This window comes from Meriones unguiculatus, chromosome X (assembly GCF_030254825.1).
Source record: "Meriones unguiculatus strain TT.TT164.6M chromosome X, Bangor_MerUng_6.1, whole genome shotgun sequence".
Taxonomy (NCBI): Eukaryota; Metazoa; Chordata; class Mammalia; order Rodentia; family Muridae; genus Meriones; species Meriones unguiculatus.
The window spans coordinates 18,725,960-18,747,883 of NC_083369.1; the positions used below are offsets into that span (position 1 = coordinate 18,725,960).

At 41.3% G+C, this 21,924-nt stretch overlaps 1 protein-coding gene, 1 non-coding gene and 1 pseudogene across 2 annotated transcripts in view; 2 read left to right on the forward strand and 1 right to left on the reverse strand.

Moving 5' to 3' along the window:
* The window catches only part of Nhsl2 (NHS like 2), a 262,855-nt gene that overhangs the window by 179,043 nt on the left and 61,888 nt on the right, over window positions 1-21,924 (reverse strand). The window lies entirely within an intron of this gene.
* LOC110563154 (signal recognition particle 9 kDa protein-like) lies at window positions 5,670-7,103 on the forward strand (annotated as a pseudogene).
* On the forward strand, window positions 11,069-11,172 carry LOC132650194 (U6 spliceosomal RNA). Its single transcript, XR_009588584.1, has one exon. It is a non-coding gene; the product is annotated as a U6 spliceosomal RNA (small nuclear RNA).

Sequence of the window (21,924 nt, forward strand, 5' to 3'; positions counted from 1 at the left end):
GCCCAGAGTAAGCCTTGAGACAACTGGATTGACAAGGAAGGCCAAAGGTCAAAGAGGTGAGGCCATCATGGTGTCCAGGCTATTTAGAGAAGGAATGAAAGGTATTTACTGATCGAGGGAGAGGGGAGGAAGGGAAAGAGGGACTTGGGGAGAGACAGAGATGAGAAAGGAGAGAAAGATACTATGCAGTTAAGTGGTGAGGCAGTGTCTAAATTCATGATATTCTTGAAAAAAAGCTGAGAAGCCTCACTGCAGATGTGCTGGGAAGCTGTGGGAGGAGAAGCTGTGCTTAGAATAGAGAGATACAGAGTGGGGTATTTTGATACAAATGTGTTCAGAGAGAACTCATGAGTGGAGGTCAGGATCAGAAAGGCAGAGGTCAGGTCACCCCTGCAGTGGTCACAGCCTGCAAGTAGCCAGACTTCAGTGTGCCCCTGACCATCAGTCCTATAGTCACTTGAAAAGGACAAGTAAGAGTATCTCCAGGGAGCAGGTGAGTCAGTATTTACCCCTTCAGCTCTGTTAGCCCTGAAGCCAGGGAAAATGGCTGTCTGCTTGGGGCATGAAGGATGTTAGCTGTTCAGAATTGGAACACACAGGATAAATAACGTGGGGCAGAAGCAAAGGCTGCTGCCTAGGGCTGTGTCTTCTCTTTGGCATACTGGCTGTCATCACAACTGGCCATTCTCTTGGACAGATTGCGGGGCTAAGAAGAAGTCCAACTGGGGAGACAGTATCCAGTCAGAAGCCACCTGTCCCAGGTGCACCACATTTCCGCATGCTCCACGGAAGCAGGAGCTGCAAACGGAGAAGGTGAGGTAGAGAGAAGGGACACAAATTTCCCAACAGGCAAGCGGTTCAAAGGCATGGCTACGTTGCACTCAATCCATCTGTACAATCTGCTGTACTTTGCAGCCTGTCCTATGGGCCTCTAGAAACCAGATGAGGGCTATTTTGTGTTCTTGCCAATCTTTATCGAAGACATTTTTTCCATCCACCTTCATAAAGGGTCAATTGAATTTCAATGCAATAGCTGTATTAACAGTGAAGAAGTCCCAACATAACCCCCCAAGCAGTTCCCAGGGAGGAGGTTATTTCTGCTGTTCCGGGTTTAGAGTGATTTACACGTAATTGCTAGTGTTTCCCCTCTGATTACTGCCCAATTTCTGGAGAGCAACTACTCTGAAAAGCACCTCAACAGATTTCTTTGCTTGGCTTTTGAAATAGGCCTTATATTGGAAACCTAATCTTGTCTTTTTGAGTGAGTGCTTTCTTTTGTGGCTGCATGAAATCTTGGATCTGGATTTGATTGAATTCTAGGAGAGATAAAAATGACAAAGTCTCCAACAAAAGAAACATTTTTCCACTGGAAAAAATTTTAAGGGTTGGGACTTCCAGGATAGCTGTTACAGGGAACCTTCTTTTTCTCTTCAGTAAACAGGCATTTCACTGGTGAACAATTTTAAAGCACCCATTTCAAGTCTCTGGAAACTGTCCTCCGAGTACACACAAATGGAGAAGTATTTACCCAAGGCAGTTTACTAAATGTCAGTAAGGACACTGAATCTGTGGCATCTGCACCACAGTTCACAGCAGTTCCACCAACAACCCCACTTTGTGTGACTGCTCTGAATGGGTGAGGCTCCAAAACACGGCTCCCTCTTCCTCACCTCCCAGTCTAACAGTGACGGTTCCACCCTAGGAGCGTCATCTCCTCAGGTCAGTGTAGCAGACACTCCATTCTGGGTAGAAGCAGCCTTTCCCCTACACAGATGCAGCTTACAGGGCAGAAGTTCTGTCCTAGGTCTTGCAGGCCAAGCACACCGGCCTCCCTTGTTCTACCCCAATTTGCTCATAGGATGGAGGGCCCATACTTGGAGAGACAAGAGAGAAGGACTGCTACTACTATTGTCTTCTTGGTGCCCGTTTCCAAGGCAAGGGGTATCAGTCTGGGAGATGCATGTAACTGTCCCAAGTGTTAGTGGCCTTCAGGCCCTGTAGGCAGGTGGTATGATGGAGAGCTCCACAGCTCTGCCCTACAGAGACTGTTCGTTTAGAGGAGACCATGGAGAAGTTCCCATGGAAGGGTATTGTTGAGAACAGTGCTGATGTTAGCCACAGGCAAGCAGAAGGAGGCTAGTAGCTACATGAAACTAGTGCAACACGAAAACAAAAACAAAACACCATCCCAATCAGAGAGGCCCCCGAGAAAACCTGGGAGGGAGACAGCTATGCAGATACCTCATGGCATTACAACATGCCCAGAGACCTGAAAGGCTGTCTACACATATAGCATGCATCCAGGTGAGCAACCATGATATGCAGGGTATGGGGTAGACTTGGAAACAGTCCCAAACCACATGCAGATGAAGTGGCTAGGAAAGATGCCTTCCTACCCCATAACCTCTGATCTGATGCTGGTTGAAGACCCATCTGCTTTCACTGAAGAGCCACTCCTCTGATGAAGCCAGGCTTAAAGTTAAACCACACCTATCCCTGGCAAGTCTTGAAGACTGTGTCTGATCACACCCCTTTCAAGAATGACTTGGGGAAAGAATTTTTAAGCTACTTGTTTACAGTTGAACAAAGAGCAATTTTCTAAGTGGCTTGGCCTGCAACAGCAGTGTCCATGCCACACCATACACGCACCCATGCTCACCTACCAGGAAAAATGGTCAGAGAAGACTTTTGATCTGAACAAATGACAAAAATATACAAAGAGCCTCAGAGGAACGTGGGACACCATCAAGTGTACCAGCACATGTACACCAGAAGGAGGAAGAACGGATGGCATATAAATGAAATCACAAACCAAAACAAACAAAAAGCTCACTCTAGTATGATGGAAGGTATTAAGAACCACATTCAGCTCAATGAACTCCAAGTAGCATGAAAAAAAAAAAAAAACAATTATTGAAATCCTGACTGTTCAAATGCAAAGAGAAAATCTTGAAAGTAGAAAAAGAGAAAAGTTAACTCATCACATGTCTAAGAAATAACGTTGTCACAGTTCACTTCACAACAGAAACATGAGAGGACATGATGTATCCAAAGTGCTAAAAGAAAAAGGAAAGAAACCCTGTCAGTCCTTAAACACAACAAAACCATGCTTTATAAACCAAGGCAAAAATAAAGACCTTCTCAGGAAAATAAACTTGGAAAGAATACATTCTTTACAAAACATTAAATCAGTGGTTCTCAACCTTCCTAATTCTGTTACCCTTTATTATAGTTCCTCATATTATGGTGACCTCAACCATAAAATTATTTTTATTGCTACTTCATAACTGTAACTTCACTACTATTCTGAATCATAATATAAATATCTGTGTTTTCTGATGGTCTTAGGTGACCGTTATGAAAAGGTCGTTTGACACTCACACAAGGGGTTGTGACCCACAGGTTGAAAACCGGTGTACTAAAGACACAGTCACACAAATGACAGGAGTTCCATACATAATAATAAAAATACAACATAATAAGGATTGACTGTGTGGCTCAGTGGTAGAACACTTGCTTAGCATGCATAAGACCTTGTGTTCATGGGGCTGGAAAGATGGTTCTGCAGTTAAGAGTGCTTGCTGCTCTTACAGTGGACCCAAAATTCAGTTCTCAGCATCCATGTCAGGTGACTCACAACCATCTGTAAGGGCCTGTATTCCCTGGGTATAATCCCCAACATTTCTTGGAGAGAGAGGAGTGTGTGTGTGTGTTGGGGAGGGGATAACAACAAACTTATTTTCTTTATTTAACTGATTTAAAAAGTAATTTCATGAGCAACATCTATAAAATTATATTCTATCCCTGTGCCATACATACGCAAATAAAACATTTCTGACTCAGAATGAGATAGTTAGAATATAAGCATTACTGTGCCTATGTGGTGGTTAAGGACATAACTAAAGATGTTAAGTCGAATGTGCAGGAATAAACGAGGAGGACCAGCAATGGCACTTTAGAAACTCTAAAAATTGATTTGACCTTTCCTTTTTCTTGTATGTTCTTTAAAAGATATAAGACTATGTAAAGCAATAATTATAAGCAGGCATTGTTAGATTTGGAATATATATATGCACACAATAATAGTAGCACAAGAATGGACGAAGGAAGAGAGCTACATAAAAATGCAGTTCCTACACTTCACTATTGTTGGTTTAGTATAAATCTGTAGTAAATTCTGTCAACCCATGGTGGCTTCTGCAAGAAATGTTCCCCAGAGACTCATGTATTTGAACACTTTCTCTGTTGATGGTGCTGTTTTGCAAAGTTGTGGAATCTTTAGGAAGTGTAATCTTGCTGGAGAAAGTATATCACTGGGGGCATACTTTGAGGATTCTTTGCCTAGCCCCACTTCTGGTTTACTCTACCTGATTCCTGTTTGTGGTTGAAGACATGATTTCTCAGATTCCTACTCTGGTCACCAGCTGCCATGCCTCACATGCTCTTATGGCCTTCCATTCTAGAACTGTAAGTCAAAGTAAACCTTTATTATGTAAGTTGCCTTGGTAGCAGTATTTTATCACGGCAACAGAAAAGTAGTATATACAGAAGTTAGTACCAGGAGTGGGCTGTTACTATGCTTTATTGCTTTGGGGAGAAATGTAGAAGATGTTGGCACATTTGGTTAGAAAAGCAGTTGAATGCTGTAAGAAGAGTTCAATGGAACATTCTAGTTGGGACTTGGAAGACAGTAGTACTGAGAGAAATGCAGACAAAAGAGGTGGGGCTCATGAGGTTTCAGAAAGGAGCAATATTAGCAACTGGGCAAGGCCACTCCTGTGGTATTTTGGCAAAGAATCTGGCTGTCTTTTGCCTGTGCCATAGGAACTTGCTGGAGGTTACATGAAAAAGTAATGGACTCATTTCTTTGGTTGAGGAAATTTCAAATAGCAGAAGGTCGAATGAGTGGCAAAGCTATCATTGGTAATACTCATGTAGCTCTTCAATGAAAAATAACAAGTGAGGCAGAAAGAAATATAAAATGTACAGTTTGTAGAGAAAAAAGCACTGGGAAGCTTAACATTATAGACAGTGCATGTGCTAGAAGAGAGGCTGTAATTGTTAAAGAGAGGAGTCCTTCTTTGCACTAGAACAATGGGAAGGGTGCCCTCAGGGCAATAACCCACCCAACTAAGTTTCCAACTTGTGAAAAGAGAAACCCTAGGAGGCTTTCTGCCTCTAGAAGTGAACTGCCTCACCATGAGAAAGCTGCTACCGATATAATTCAAAGTGGTGAGGGTCCATCCCAGGCAGCTGAACTTAGCAGTGTTGGCTTTGGAGGTATAAAAGATACAGGAACAAAGGAACCGTACATTTTCCGCCATGGTTTCAGAGAGCCACTGTAGCCAGGCAATGTGTGGCAGTGCTGGAGTCACTATGAGAAGAAGGCCCTGAGAGAACAGAAAGCCATTGTATGCAGTTATGATAGTGAAGCCTGAGTTGGAGTGGAAACCCCAAGATGCTGGAGATGCCAGAGCTGTGAGACATCTGCAAAGGCAAGCTGCAGACAGAGGTTGGAATCAGTCAGACACACACACACACACACACACACACACACACACACACACACACACACGGGGAGAGAGAGAGAGAGAGAGAGAGAGAGAGAGAGAGAGACAGGTGGCAGGCAGCAGCAGAGTTGGAGGAGCAGAGCCATCTAAGCACTAGACATGGAGCTACAAGACGTGGTATTTGCCCTGCTGGGTTTCAGTACTGCTTTGGTCCAGTATTTCCTCACATGGTCCTCATCCTTCCCTTTTGGAATGACCACGTACATTGTCTGCTGGACGTGAGTACTTTGAATCTTGTTTTTCACAGTTAGGAAATTGTCTTGAGTCTCAGAAGTGACTTCGGACTTTTGGTTTTTAAATCATGTTGAAACTGTGAAAGACGATGGGAACTTTTGAAGTCGGACTCAGTGCACTTTGCATCAGGAGGTGGCCATGAACCTATGGGGGCCAGTGGTGGGATGTGGTGGTCTGAATAAGAAACGTCTCTCACAAGTTCACATGTTAGAACACTTGGCCCTCAGCTGGTGGCACTGTCTAGGGAAGGTACGGGACCTTTAGGAGGTGTAGCAATGCCGACAGAAGTATGCTCATTGGGCATGAAACTGAGAGTTAATAGGCTAGTCACACTTCCAGTTTGCTCTCTCTGCTTCATGTTTGAGGTTGAGGAGTCATCTCTCAGCTTCCTGCTCTGACTGCCTGCTGCCATGGCTCCTTCACCACTATAGATTCCTCCTTTGTAATCACAAGCCAAAATGAAATCTCTCCTTTATAATTTGTTTTGGCTCACGGTATTTTATCATAGCTACAAAAAGCAACTAATACACAAGCTAAAATGTTTATCATAGTCCTCAAGTTAATTAAGAAACAACTGAGAAAAACAAAAGCCTCCAAAAAAAATCAGAACAAGCAAACAACAACAACAACAACAACAACAACAACAACAACAAACCGTAAGACTAAAATGTCAGAAAAAAAGTGAGATAAAAGTAGTGTAGTTGAAGGGTGGGCTTGGGAGGGAAAGATGGAAGGGGCTACAGCTGGGACACAAAGTGAATAAAATGTAATTAGTATGAAAAATAAAAATTAAAAAAATACTGTAGTTGAAAATCACTAAAAGGATTATAATATGATCTAGAAAACACTTAATACAAAAGAAGTCAGTGAAAGAACAGAGGAACAAAATGAGTTGTGGCCATATAAGGAATTAAAAAAAAAAAAACTCCCTAAGAAACTACACAGGTGCCTCCAGAGTCCAGCGCCCTGGGTGGTTGTGGGAAAGAGGTGGGCAGGAGGTGTCTTGCTCAGCGGCCTGGTTTCTTGCCTCCCAAAGCCTCAGTGCCTCAGTTCCAGACCTGGGGAGAGTTCAGCCACGCTACGGAGAAGCTCTACCTCACTGACTCCATGAAGGTATGTGTGGTTCTCAAATATAGGCTTGTTGATGGGAATTTGTGTGTCAAAGTAACAGATGATTTAGTTTGTTTGATGTATAGAACAGACCAAGGTCAAGATGTAAAGACTGAGAAATTCCACAGTCAACTAATGTGAGTTATGGTGGCCAAGGAGTCTCGCAGTGTCACCATGGAAACAGAGTGAACGGTTTGAAATGGAGACCGTTATGTACCTGGGAAGTAAGTAGTTTTTGAAACCGAGAAAGTGTTGGGAAGAAAATATTTATGTAAATGAGCTGTCAAAAGCTGAGCGACTAGCCTGTGTTCTAAGGTTTGCTTTAGAGTAGGAATGTCAGTGTTTTCAGTTAGGGAAACTTTTAATTTTGGAAACTGAATAAGAAATACCTTAGAAACCTTTTTGCAGACAATTTGCTGTTGGGAAAATATATAATTATTTTTTTCTGGTAAATTCATATCAGTAATTTGCTGAAGAAGTAAGAAGAAAAGTTAATTCCTTCTAGATGGTATTTCTCTAAAAGGAAATAAAATGTAACCTTTTGCTGCATCAGTCAGGATGTTTTTTTTTTTTTCTTTTTTCTTTTTTCTTTAGAGCATAGGGTGTGTGCCATTTATCCTAAATACGTAGTTGCTGGGTTGTCCTCTCTGTGTTGCAGCTGACTTGGTGTTGTGAAGAGCAGGTCTGCTTTCCCTTTCTTGCCAGGTTCAAACTGTCTTGGAGTGGAAGGATGTGTAGGATCAGCTTGCTGAGCCCCGAGTGACTCTAAGTCTGGCTTCCAGTGAACAGAGCCAGATGCAGTTCTGTGGCTGCACAAGCAGAGCAAATGACCGATCCAATGGGCACAACACTCGTCGTGTAGCTCCCACCTGTAGTTTCTTAGAAGGGGGAAGGATTACTTAAATTGAACTGAAGTATTAAGTGCGGCATGCCTCTCTGAACGATTAGTTTCTAATAAACCAGAATCTCTGTTTATAGGTAGCTTGTATTGCTAATCTGATTTTACAATCTAAATGTAATTATTCCATGGTTTCTGCTCAAGAGTGAAGTTAAGGTAGTGCATGAAAGAATTTTTTTGAATAGCATTTTAACTTGACATTTTATTAATTATAAGAATTTTATTCTACTTTAGAGAGGTCAGTAAATAAAATACAAACATGCAAAAAAAGAAACTAAAGAGCAAACTAAATTCAAAGCAAGCAAAACATATTAAATAAAAGAGGAAATAACCAAGAAAATAGAAAAACAATAGAGTAAAACCAACAAAATCAGAAATCAGTTATTCAGGAGGATAATGATAAATCTTTGACTAAACCAGTAGGAAAATAGAGAAGACTCAACACTACTGACAATATGAAAATAGCTACATGGAAAAAAATTAGATAAGTAAAATAAAATAGAATAAATACCAGAGAGAACAATTTCTAAAATGGGCTCAAGAAGAAAGGAAAACATGAATACATTAAAACAAATAAAAAGATTGAATCAGCAAATTTAAAGCTTCCACATAGCAAAGTTCTGCCCAGGCTGCCTCACTGATAAATTCTATAAAATATTTAAAGAAGAATTAAGACCAAAGCTTGGTATGGTGCACACACCTGTAATCCCAGCACTAGGAAAGCTGAGGCAGGTGGATACTGAGTTCAAGCCTAGCCTGAGCTACAGAAAAAATTCTAGGACAGTTTGGACTGCAAAAAGAGACCCTGGCTCAAAACAAAAAGGAAACAAACATGTAAAATCACCCACCACCACCAGCACCACCACAATTCCTATATAAAACCCGAAACCCAAAACTTTAACCAACAAACCAAAAACCTCACAGTGGCAAGTGTGATATCAATTACCATTTGAGCTTAAAAGTCACTACTCCATCATAACAACAGATAAAGATCTGAATACACTATTTTTTTAGGTCCAAACACAGAAGTCCCAAGGTAAACTGCTGTCCTTAAAAAATTGAAGACGGACACTAGATACAGAGAATGAAAACTTAAGGTAACAGAAGCTTGCAGGCATGTTGCAGTGGCACACATCTGTACCCCTAGGTACTTGGGTTGTTGAAGAAGGAAGATCACTTGAGTGTGGGAGTTCAAGAGAGCAGCCAGTACTCTGTGGCAAGACCATGACTCAAAAATAAAATGTGCGTGAAAGTCTCATAAGCAGAAAACAGTACTAGGGTGTGAACTGAAGATAATGGACTGATTATTGAAAGGTCAATGAGGACAAGTTGACAAAGGCTAGCTAATAGTAACTTCTTATGGACTATAAAGCACACATTTAACCACTTTAACGGAAAAGAAATCCCATGCTATCATGTCTCAGATCACAGTGGAAGTGGATAACAGAAAGCTGTCTGTAGAAGCCTCAGTATTTAGAAAATGAAATTAAACCAGCAAATAACATACAAGTCAAAGAAGAAATTTCAAAACAAAGAAAAAAAGAACACCTTTACCAAGTGAAAATGAAACTACAACGTCTCAAAATGTGCAATATGCCGCAAAAACAGTGCTTAGAAGAACAATTATAGCATTGGATGCAACTATCAGAAAAGAAGTAACAAATAAAAGCAATAACATAAGCTTAGACCATTAGAAATTAGAAAAGGACCAAAGTAAATCCAAACTAAATAGATGAAAAGAAATAATAAAAATTAGAGTGGAATCAATGAAACTGAAAGTGGGAAATCATTAGAGAAAAATCAACAAAGCCAAAGACGAGTTCATTGAAAAGAACAGTAAAGCCAATAAGCCCTAAAGCCAGGCAAAGAAAAAAAGAGGCATGGATTATCAATGTAACAAATGAGAGGGCATTATTCCTGATCCCACACTCACCCAAAGAATAACAAAGAATTCAGTGACCAACTCTATGCCCTCAAATTCAACACCCAATTCAACCACTCAATGCCTTTAAAGATAGCCTGCCAAAACCCACACAAAAACAACTAGGCAATATGAATAGGCCTATATTTATTAAAGGAGCTGTGTCACTAATTAATACCTTTCACAAGCAGAACACACCAAGCTCAGATGACTTCAGTGGTAAACTGTACCAAATATTTGTGGGGAAAAAATGTTATCACTTTTCTAGAAGCCAGAAGGAATATTACTTAATGCATTCTATGAGGCATTATCCCAGTATTAAAATCAAACAAAGACAAAAATCTAGTCCAACAATATAGAAAAAGAATTATGCTTCACAACGAAGTGAGATTTATGCTAGATATGAAGGGTTGGTTCAGCATTCAGAATCAATTGATGCACTCTAGAGGCAGCGCCAGGAGTTTGAGATAAGTCTGCTTTAAAAAGTGAGTTCCAGGCCAGCAGAGTTACATGGTGAGGCCCTGTCTCAAAAACAAAACAAAACAAAAATCAATGAATGAACATAATCCATTACTTGATAAGGTAACAAAGAAGAAAACACTATGTTAATAGATGCTAGGAAGTGTTAATATTAAAAGATTACTAGGAGTAAAAGAGCCCAAGTAGTTGAGATTAAATTTGTAATCCCGACACTCCAGACACAGAGGCTAGAGGTAAGCCCTTCATTATTAGACCCTCATCTCAAAACAAACAAACAAACAAAAAAACAAAAAGAAAAGTATTTATGCTGATTGGCCTGCTCTTTGATCACCTCCCCCTGAGGGGGGAGCAGCCTTACCAGGCCACAGAAGATGACAATGCAGCCACTCCTGATGAGATCTGATAGACTAAGATCAGAAGGAAGGAGAGGGGGACCTCCCCTATCAGTGGACTTGGGGAGGGGCATGCGTGAAAAAGGGGGAGGGAGGGCAGGATTAGGAGGGGAGGACGGAGGGGTTTATGGGGGGATACAAAATGAATAAAGTATAATTGATAAAAGTTAAAAAAAATCAACAGCAAACATATTTAATGGTGACACTCCAGGAGCTTTCCCACTGAGATCAGGAATAAAATCTAGGACATTCCCTCTCACCATGGCTTTTCAACATCTTATAGGAAAGTATAGATACTACAATAAGAAATGAAGGATAAACAGAGAAGGAAGCATCTCTTCTTACAGATCACATGATCACAATCTGAAAAATAAACCCAATGAACTCTTGGAACTAATAGTTATTGCAGGGTTGCAGGACACAGATGCAATGGAAAAGTGGAGTTTGGAACTAAAAACACATTACTATATTTTCTTCAGTGCCATGTAAAGTTGCAAAATATAGAGAAGATTAGTTTGGTTCCTATGCAAGGATGATAGGCAACACTGTGAAATATTTCATATTCTTAACATATATTTACCTCAAACTCATGAAGATATATTTATCAAATATGTTCAACCTATTCTATATTCATCATAACTTGTACAATGTTTTAAAACACATTACCATATATGAGCATTCCCAAAGCATCAAACACTTGAGTAAAAAATTGACATTAGCTATATAATATCTGTATGGAGAAAACTATAAAACCATGATGATAGAAAGCAATACTAAATGGAGGAGACACATTCTGTTCACAACAGGAAAATTTGATATTGTCAAGATGCCCATTGTCCCTAAGTTGATCAATAGGTCTATGCAGTTCTGATAGAAATAGAAGTTGTTTTCTGGGTATCCCCAAACTAATTTTAAACTTTTATTTAGAGAGACCTAGAACAACCAACTCCATATTGAAGGAAAGAAACAAAGTTGGAGGACTATCCAACCCTCTAAGTACCACATGTAAAGCTGCAGCAATTAAGACTGTGTTGTTAGTGAATAAACAAACAATAGATCTGTGGAGCGCAGCAATAGGCCCTACATGAATATAGTCAACTGCTCTGAGAGAAAGGGACAAAGCAACATGATGGAGCAAAGAAATCCTCTTCAACACACTGTGCTGAAACAAGTGGACATTTACATGCCAAAGGAAGGAAGGGAGGGAGGGATGGATGGAGGAAGGGAGGGAAGGTTGGGAGGGAGGGAGGAAGGAACAAAATGTGGATCTCACACATAAATGTACTCATAATTGTTCACAGATCTAAATGCGAAATAGAAAAACCACATAACTCCTGGAAGCTAATAATACTCAAAATTTAGATGTCTTGTATGCAGATGATAAATTTCCCCCTCAGTTATTAGTTTATTTACAATGCTGACAGCCTTCTTCATCTAGACCTTTACAGTTTTTCTGAAATGAATAAATTTTAGCTGGGGATGGTGGTTTACACCTATAATCCCACCACTCAAAAGGCAGATCCTAGAGGGTTACCACAAGTTTAAGAGCAGTCTTGAGAGAATGAATTCCAGGCCAGGCTGAACAAGAGAGTAAGACCTTGTCACAAACAGCCAAAACAAACATATGGACTTTAGTTTTCAGAGAACTTTAGGATCCATAGCAAAAGGATAGCAATGGTGGAGTTCCAATATAAGCCCTGTATTTGTAGGTGCTAAACCTCCTCCACTATAAACATACCACACCAGAGCTGTACATTTGTTATAACTAATGAATCTATATTGCAATGAGTTTTCAGACACAATGCTAAAGGTACAATCTATGAAAGAAATCATTGATATAATAGCTGCATTAATAGTAAAAATTTTAGATTGGGGGGTGTGGCTTCATAGCAGAATGCTTACCTAGCATGCTTGAGGCTCTGGCTTTGAACTTTAGTACTATAAAAAGGAGAAAAAATGGAAACATTCTGCTCTGCTAAGGGTATTGCCAAGAGAATGAATGGGCAAGCCACAGACTAGGAGAAAATATTTAGAAAAAACATAGCTGATAAAGGCTAATAACTTCAAATATACAAAGTCACAAAAATGGACTATAAGAAAATGAAGAGCATGATTTAATAATGAGTAAATGACCTGAATAGTAGCTGCCAAGATGGTTCAGTACATAAAGTGCTTCTTGTTCTTCACCACTTGAATTTCACAGTGGGACACACACACACACACACACACACACACACACACACACACGATGAAAATTATAATGATGATGACCATGATGGTGATATAAGACCTGAACACTTAACAAAGAAGATGTACAGATGGCAAATAAGAATATGAAAAAAATCTTCAAGCTTGGAAGGTGGAAGCAAAAGGATCAGGAATTCAAGGTTGTCTTCAAGGTTGTCCTCAGCTATGTAGTGAGTTTGAGACCAGAGAGACCAGATTGCACTACATGAGACTCTGGCTCAAAAAAAAAAAAAAAAAAAAAAAAAAAAAAAAAAAAAAGGAATATTTAACATTATGTCATTAGTGTATTACAAATTAAAACAATAGTGAAATAGTAATATCTACATTATGATGGTGAAAATCATCTAGAACCTGACACAACCAAGAATATGGAGCAACAGGAACGCTCACTCTCTGCTGTTAGGAATACAATATATACAATATGGTATAGACAGTTTGGAAGATAGTTTGACAATTTATCACAAAACTAAACATAGTCTTAAACATATGATCTGGCAGTCCTGCTTTTTTGTATTTGCCCAAATGATAAAAAAACTTGTGCTTACATACAGCCTTCATATGTATGTTTAGAGTAGCTTTGTTCATAACTGCCAACACTTGGAAGCCATCAAGATACTCTTTAGTAGGCAAGTGGATAAACTGCACTTACTACCTGACAATGGAATATCACTCAGAGCTAAAAGAGATGAGCTACCCAGGTTGAGTTCAAACAACAACAACAACAACCCAACCAACCAACCAACCAAACAAAAGGGAATTAAGCTATGAAGCCATGAAAGGACAGGGAAGAACCTTAAACACATATTGCTAAGTGAAAGAAATATATCTGAGAAGGCTACAGACCATGTAATGTATATATTGTCAGAGGCAGAAAACAGCACAGTCCTATAGCCTGAGGGGTTGTCCCATTTAGCAGACTTTATTCAAGCAGGATCTTGACTATGCCACAGAAAAAGATCTCGAGAGATGTAATGGAAGTTTTGGTTTCTTTGTATATTATGTAAATATGCTTTTTCTTTTAAGCCAAAGTGTGAGATTTTAGCTGGGCTATTGTTTGTCCACACCTGTTATTTGTCAGGTATGGGAGCATGACTTTTGCCGGCTGGTAGTGGCCTTCCATGTGCTGCATAGACAGGGCTCTAACAGCAGAAATGTGAGGCTGAGACGGAGAACGAGAAATGTGCATGTGGTGTGGTGTTTGTTGTTGGTGTCTGGTGTGAAACAGTTTGGAGAGACCAGAGACCAGATATGGTGTGGCAGTTTGGAGCAGACAGACGGAGAGAAATGCTTTGGGGCACAGTGGCATGGAGGAGCTTGCTAGCTGTATCTGTGGTTGACAGAGTTTGGTATAGGCCCCTTGACTGGGATCTTTTAGGGCTCTGTAATAATAGTTGGGAGAAGTAAAGGGATCTGGGCCCCCTCTACCCACTAACCTTTTCTCTCTCCTGCTTAAGGTTGGGGTGTGGTGAAAAGGAGGTAGAGGCCTAAACACACCAAATAAAGTAGAGTTTTAAAAAAGACCACTACAGATGGCTTTCCGCTACAGAGATTAGAGTAGAACAAAGTTGGTCAGTTTATTAAGTAGAAAGAGAAATTATACATGCTTTACATTTAAGTGTAAACATTGAGCTAGAGAAAGGGAAAGAGATACATCCTGAGTGTCTCAACAAAAGCTATGTTATAAATACACTGGGGGGGGGTCACAAAGAAAGAGGCCACCAATCTAACAAGAGGGAGGGCACACTCAGAAGAGCAAACACACCAAGACAAGAAGCAAACTTGGTTTTTATTCTAATGCAAGTGTTCAGTGTATCATTTCTCCTTTGGCTAGGGTCTGACCTCATATCCTAGTAGTAGAGGCCATAGAAACTGAAGAGGACACCTACTAACTAGCCTAGTCTCCTAGCAGAGTGATGGGAACACCAACCCGCCCACCAAAACTTCCACCCCAAATTTATACCCTGCCTAAGATTCCTGAGATGTGCAGGGATAAGAGCAGATAGAGCAGAGATTGAGGGAATGCCCAACCAATGTCTGGCTCATCAAAAGACCAACCCTATCAGAGAATGCCTACCCTTGAAACTATGAACTATACTCTGCTAAACTTGCAGACAGGAACCTGTCAGCATTGTCTTCTGAGAGAAGTTCTACCCAGCAGTGCCTCAAAACAGATGCTGAGACTCCCAGCCAAATATTGGATGATGTGAAGGGAGTCTTGTGGAAAAGTGTGAGGAAAGAGAAAAGGACCTGGCGGTAACAGAAGCTCCACAAGAAGACCAACAGAGCCAACCAACCAGGCCCCAGAGGGCCTTGCTGAGACTGAAGCATCAACCAAAAACCATGCATGAACTGGACCTAGGCCCCCTACAAAGATGTAGCAGATGAGCAACTAAGGCCTCATGTGCATCCCATACCAAGGAAAGTGGGAACTGCATTGGACACAGACTCATTTGCCAGATTTTTGATCACTTCCCCTTGGTGGGACTGCCTAGTCAGGCCACAGGGGGAGAGGACATGCTCAGTCCTGATGCAACTTGGTTAGCTGGGCTGGATGGGAGAGGGAGCTCCCCTTTTCTGAGAAAAAGGGGAGAGTGGAGGGAGAAGGAGAGAAGGTGTGGCTGGGAGGGAAGGAGGGATGGGGCTAAGACCAGGATGTAAAGTGAATATAAAAATATTAAGAAAGGATTGCTCATCTTACCCAGGGTCTTCCGTTTTTCTTACCTTCTTTAGGTGTACAGATTTTAGTATGATTATCCTATATTAAATGCCTAATATCCACTTTTAAGTGAGTATATACCCTGCGTGTCTTTCTGCTTCTGGGATATCTCACTCAGGGTGATCTTTTCTAGTTCCCACCATTTGCCTGCAAATTTCATGATTTCCTTGTTTTTAATTGCTGAGTAATATTCCATTGTGTAAATGTACCACAATTTCTATATACATTCTCCCATTGAGGGACATCTGGGTTGTCTCCAGATTCTGGCTATGATATTGGAAGAGGGAGAAAACAGGAAGCAGGACAGGAGCCTACCACAGAGGGCCTTTGAAAGACCCTACCCAACAGGGTATAAAAGCAGATGTTGAGACTCATAGCCAAACTTTGGGCAGAGTGTAGGGAATCTGATGAAAGAAGTGGGAGATAGAAAGACCTAGAGGGGACAGGAGCTCCACAAGGAGAGCAACAGAACCAAGAAATCTGGGCCCAGGGGTCTTTTCTGAGACTGATACTCTAACCAAAGACCATTCATGGAGAGATAACCTAGAACCCCTCCTCAGATGTAGCCAATGGTAGCTCAGTGTCTAAATGGGTACCCTAGTAAGGGGAACAGGGGCTGTCTCTCACATGAACTCAGTGGCTGGTTCTACTTGCCCTGAGGGGTAAGTAGCCTTGCCAGGCCACAGAGTATGACAATGCAGCCAGTCCTGATGAGACATAGTTTATTCAAATGCTGATTTCTCTACCCCACTATTTGGTTTCAATATGGACACGGCATTGCGATGCTTTTTCTAAGCATCCCCTGTCACAAGTTTGTGTAAACATGCTACCATTTGTTCTTTCTATTGTCAATAAAACAACCAGCCAATGCTGAGCAATGGAGAGAATAGGGTGGGACATCTTGGTCCGGAGGGGAGGAGAAAAGAAACAAGTAGGAGGAAATGCTGGGAGAGAGATCTTAGAGGAGAGGACATGGAAACACCAGGAGAGATGAACTGGATCTAAGATATGACCAAAAAAAAAAAAAAAGTATAGTGTGGGAAATCTGAATGGGAGGAAGCTATGCGGGCTTGGAGGTTTAGGATGGAGTAATTGTTGTCCAGCATTGTGTTCCAGGTTAATTAAATAAATGCTAGGCTCTGTGTGGTGATTTGGGTCTACAGCTGGTTTAGGAAAAACTGCTGTTTAACTAAGAGATAAATCAATAATAAATATTAATAATCATCACCAAATGGCAAATTGAGAGAAAGGAGGAGATTCACTCAGATACTAGCCATTGTCTTGACCTTAGAAAAAACTGTGGCTCAGAGCATTTGCACTGGGAGAAAAGCAGGCTATAGAACAGATAATTTTGAATGATTCCAAAAATGAATTGACTTCATTTCTAACATCATGGAGAAATCCATGCCTAACCAGGGGAGTTGAGGGGAAAGTAATGGATAGGAGAATGGTGACTGTCTTGGAGATGTAGTAAAACTATAGGCTAGCTAGCTTCCTGGACAAAAATAGGAGACAGAGGTCAGAACAAATTGCAAACAGTAATCTAGGGAACTTAAAAAAAACCTATGATTTGATTAAACAGGTTAGGCAGTAGTTTATGCCTTGGGTTTATTTCATAAGCTAACATTGCAGCCTTTGGGCATGGTCTTCTACACTTTACTCTCTGTTCTATTCCCCTGCTTCAGGACGACTGAAAATCGGCTGCTTTTGGGGAGTTATTTTATCACAGAAAGTATAAAAGTAACTAATATGGTCCAATTTCTTATTCTAGAACACAAGAATCAGTAACTCCTCTGGTGGTGCTCAGGGAAACCCAATATCTACCAATATCCACACTGCAAAGCAACAGTAACCAGAACCATATTGTACTGGCAAAACGACTGATAATATAGATAAATGAACTAAATTGGAAGTCTCAAGATACATCCATACATTTACAGACAATTGATTTTTGGCAACAGTGACATCAGTATTTACACTCTCTTCAATAAACAACGTTGCAAGGCAACTGTATATCCACATGTAAAGGAATAAAGTTGAATTTCTGCTTCTTTATGCCAGTGTGCCAGAGGTGGGGAAGGGGGGGAGAGAATATCAACTTTGGGTTTAGCACTGGCTTCTCAGACATGATAGTAAAAGCTTTGTAACAGAAGAAATAAGTAAATGAATTCAACTTCATGAATATTTAAACCTTTTATGCATTAATAGATTCCACCAAGAGAGTAAAATACAACTTACAGAATGAGAGAAACATTTGTAAATCATCTGATTTCTAGTATGCCACAATATATAAATAACATTCACAAGTCAACAATAAAAATATCCTGTTTTTAGGAAGGATAAGAATGTGAATAAATACTTCTCGAAAGAAAGATACAGATGACCTAGTAACATAAAAAATATACCTAGCACAATGAATCACCAAGGAAATATGACTCAAATGTACAATGAGACACCATTTCTTACTAAGATGGTTCTAATAACTGTCACACTAGATAGCTAGTGTTGATAAAGAACACGGAGAGACAATACAGCCTATGTTAGTTTACTTTCTATTGCTCTAACAAACACCATAACCAAAAGCAACTTAGGAGACTGTTTATTTGACTTTCCCATCTCATCTCATAGTTCATCAGTGAGAGGTCAGGGCAGGAAACTGGCAGGAACTAAAGCAGAGACTAGGGAGGAATGCTGCCTACTGACTTGCTTCACATGGCTTACTCAGCCAGTTTTTCTTATACCCTAAGACCACCTGCCCGGGGGGTGATACTGCCCACAGTGGGCTGGCTAGGCCCTCCTGCATCAATCAGTAATCACAAAGATGCCTTACAAACCTCCCTACAGATGACTCTCACGGAGGCAGGTATTTTTTTTTCCTTTAATTGAAGGTTCCACTTCCCGTATGTCTCTAGCTTATATCGATTTGACAAAAAACTAATCAGCACACAGCCACTTTCCTATATACTCGAAAGTTTGGACGTAGTTATTTAAATCTGAAATTCTACTCCTAGTCTCCAAGAGAGTATAATAATCCTCCTCCCCCCACACACACAATTTGTCAGGGCTGGCGAGATGACCTAGTGGGTGAAAAAACAATTGGGTAAGAAAAGACTTGCTTGCTGCCAGTCCAGACAACCAGAGTTTAATCCCTGCAATTCATACTGTAGATGGAGATAACAACTCTTACAAGTTGTATTACAGCCTCCACATTCATGTGATGGTGGTACTTTGCAAACTTGTGTGCACACACATGAATAAATGTAATTTTTTATTAATTACAGTTTATTCACTTTGTATCCCCCCATAAGCCCCTCCCTCCTCCCCTCCTAATCCCACCCTCTCTCCCCCTTCTTCGCGCATGCCCCTCCCCAAGTCCACTGATAGGGGAGGTCCCCCTGTCCTTCCTTCTGATCTTAGTCTATCAGATCACATCAGGAGTGGCTGCATTGTCATCTTCTGTGGCCTGGTAACGCTGCTCTCCCCTCAGGGGTAGGTGATCAAGGAGCAGGCCAATCAGATTATGTCAGAGGCAGTCCCTCTTCCCATTACTATGTAACCAAATTGAACTCTAAACTGCCATGGACTACATCTGTGCAGGGGTTCTAGGTTAGCTCCATGCATGGTACTTGGTTGGAGTATGAGTCTCTGGAAAGATCACTGTGTTCAAATTTTCTGGTTCTGTTGCTCTCCTTGTGGAGTTCCTGTCCTCTCCAGATCTTACTATTTCCCACTTCTTACATAAGATTCCCTGCACTCTGCCCAACAGTTGGCCAAAAGTCTCAGCATCTGCTTTGATAGTGTGCAGGGCAGAGCCTTTCAGAGGCCCTCTGTGAGAGGCTCCTAGGTTGTTTCCTGTTTTCTTTTTAGAATTTCCTTTAAAATTGTCAGCTGTATTACTTGAATAGATAAAACGTGGAATGCCCATACAATTTAATGTTCCCACAAAAAAAGGAATGTGTTGACCCATCTTACAACATGGCTGAATTTCAAATCAGCTTATGTGAAGTGAACAAAGCCATTTATAAAAGAAGACATATTGTATAATATTTATATGAAACGTCCAGAATAGGCAAATCCATAGAGACAGAGAGTAGATTATTCTTTGTCTACCTCTGGGGAGTAAGGAGTAAAGGATGCTGAGAGAGTGGAGATTTAGAATCACAGGTACAATATTTATTTGTGGGGATGATGAAATGATCTAAAATTGATTGTGGTGATAATTGAACCTTTGTGTATTTTTTCTCCTTTGCTTTGCCCTTGTTTTGTTCTGAGACAGAGTTGCACTGTGTAGCCCAGGCTGCCTTGGAACATGCCACTCCTTTCAGAAAGAAGGGCTCAGTTGCTAAAGTACTTGCCATGCAATTATATGAACCTGATGGTGTGGGTTTGTAATCCCAGTGTTGGGGAGGTGGAGACAGGAAGAGGCGTGGGTTTGTAATCCCAGTGTTGGGGAGGTGGAGACAGGAAGAGGCATGGGTTTGTAATCCCAGTGTTGGGGAGGTGGAGACAGGAAGAGGCGTGGAGTTTGCTCATCAGCCAGCCTAGCCTACTTGGTGAGCTCCAGGCCCATGAGAGAAGCTGTCTCAAAAAATGATGTGATTGGAGCCTGAGGTATGGTACCCAATGTTCTCCTCTAGCTTCCATGTGCACACATGTGTACATGCACCAACACACACACATGCACACACAAAGCCATATCTATTTTGATTCTTGCTTTTGTACAGATAACATATGTTTGTGGATTCAATTTGATCAGGGTTAATGTCCCTCTTGGCCACATAGGCCTTGAAATTGCGAGCAGAGCTGTCCCACATGCACCCCTGATGGACTGTAGCTGCATGGTCGTAGCATGCAGTTAGTGAAAACGAAAGATCCCAGGTGAGGAAGAGCTCCATCTCCACCCTCTTCCCAATATTCTAGAGACTTCTAGATGCCTCCATATTGGACATGCTAGGTTTTCTTTTCTATTGTGATGAACTTTTTCTCTGTGATGGCATAGTCTAGTCTGGGGGTTCTTGCATTTCCACTTTTCCTTTGCTTGGTTCCTGGATCTTGATGGTTTGTAACTAATTTCAAACTCTCAGAATGAGGCTTTCTGCAGCTGGTGCCACTTGCAGTTAGAAGACCAGGGCTGAAAGCTCGCCCTTTTAGGTTTGTTTTGGGATAAGGCCCTTAACATCTCTGAGCCTATTTCCTCGTCTGTGAAGAGAAAATAACAATTCCCACTTAGAAGACATTTTTGAAAATTCAAGGAGATGATGAATGTGAAAATGTCCAATGAACAAAATAATAGCTTGTTAAAGGAAATCATTTGATACACCAGTTAATAGCAACTGACCTCCATTGGACCCAGACTAGGGAGCAAAGAGACAGAGAGCAGAGGAAGGGCTGGGTCTGATTTCCTATGTATAGCACAACCAGGAATGTTACCACCCAAATCCCCACTGTGAAGTTTGGGGCTGCCAATAAGCAGATAAAAAATCTCATGGAAAATAATGTGGCCCCTGTGCCCAACTGCTTACACTGCTGTCCAGCAACAGCTCATCTCAGTAAAATGGATGATGGATGAAGTAAGCAGCAACTGTCGGTCCTTGCATGGCCTTTTCCTGGGGGCAAGGAGTTTTATTGTTTCTAGCATCACACTGAGCTTGGAAGGAAGGCTTTTGTGAAATCACTGGTAAGCCACGGGGCTGGCTATCACTTATGGTTTGAGCTGGCCAACCCATGAGCTAGCAAGAGCCCCCACTAAGTCTGTTTTGTAAGTTGGGGGTTGAGGCAAGATGAGACATCAGAGAACCCCCACCTCTAGCAAGTCTCTGGATTGTCAGTGATTTATTCTGTCTGTGCTTGCTGGGGACATTCTAAAGAAACTTTCAAGCCCCCAGTCTGCCTCTGGGGTCTGGAATGCAGCCTGTCCACACTCCCCACCCTTAGCACACACACATTCCTGAGCCATGGTCAAAACCCCATCCCTACTCCAGGTCAGCTTGCTCGGCACCACCAGCACGTCGTTTCCTCTGGACCCCTGCCACCTCTTCAGCCAGATGTTAGTGCCCTGCTCCCTGGCTCTTCACTGTTTTTCTCCCAAGGCATTTATCAGAGTCTGTCCTGTATAAAGTTATTTATGTGCTTGTCTTATCCCTCCTTCTTGACCACAGTCAGGGGCTGGGGACAGTTTCTCTCTGGATTCCTCCAAGTGCCTGACATAGCATTAGAGTACATTCCATCTGTCAACAGACATTTACTGAGCACCTACTGGGCACGTGCTGAGCACAGAGAAAGTAAATCCTGGAGCCTGCTCACAACCCAGCTACCACCTTTTTGCATTCCTCTTCCACCTTTTCCTGGGGGCACAG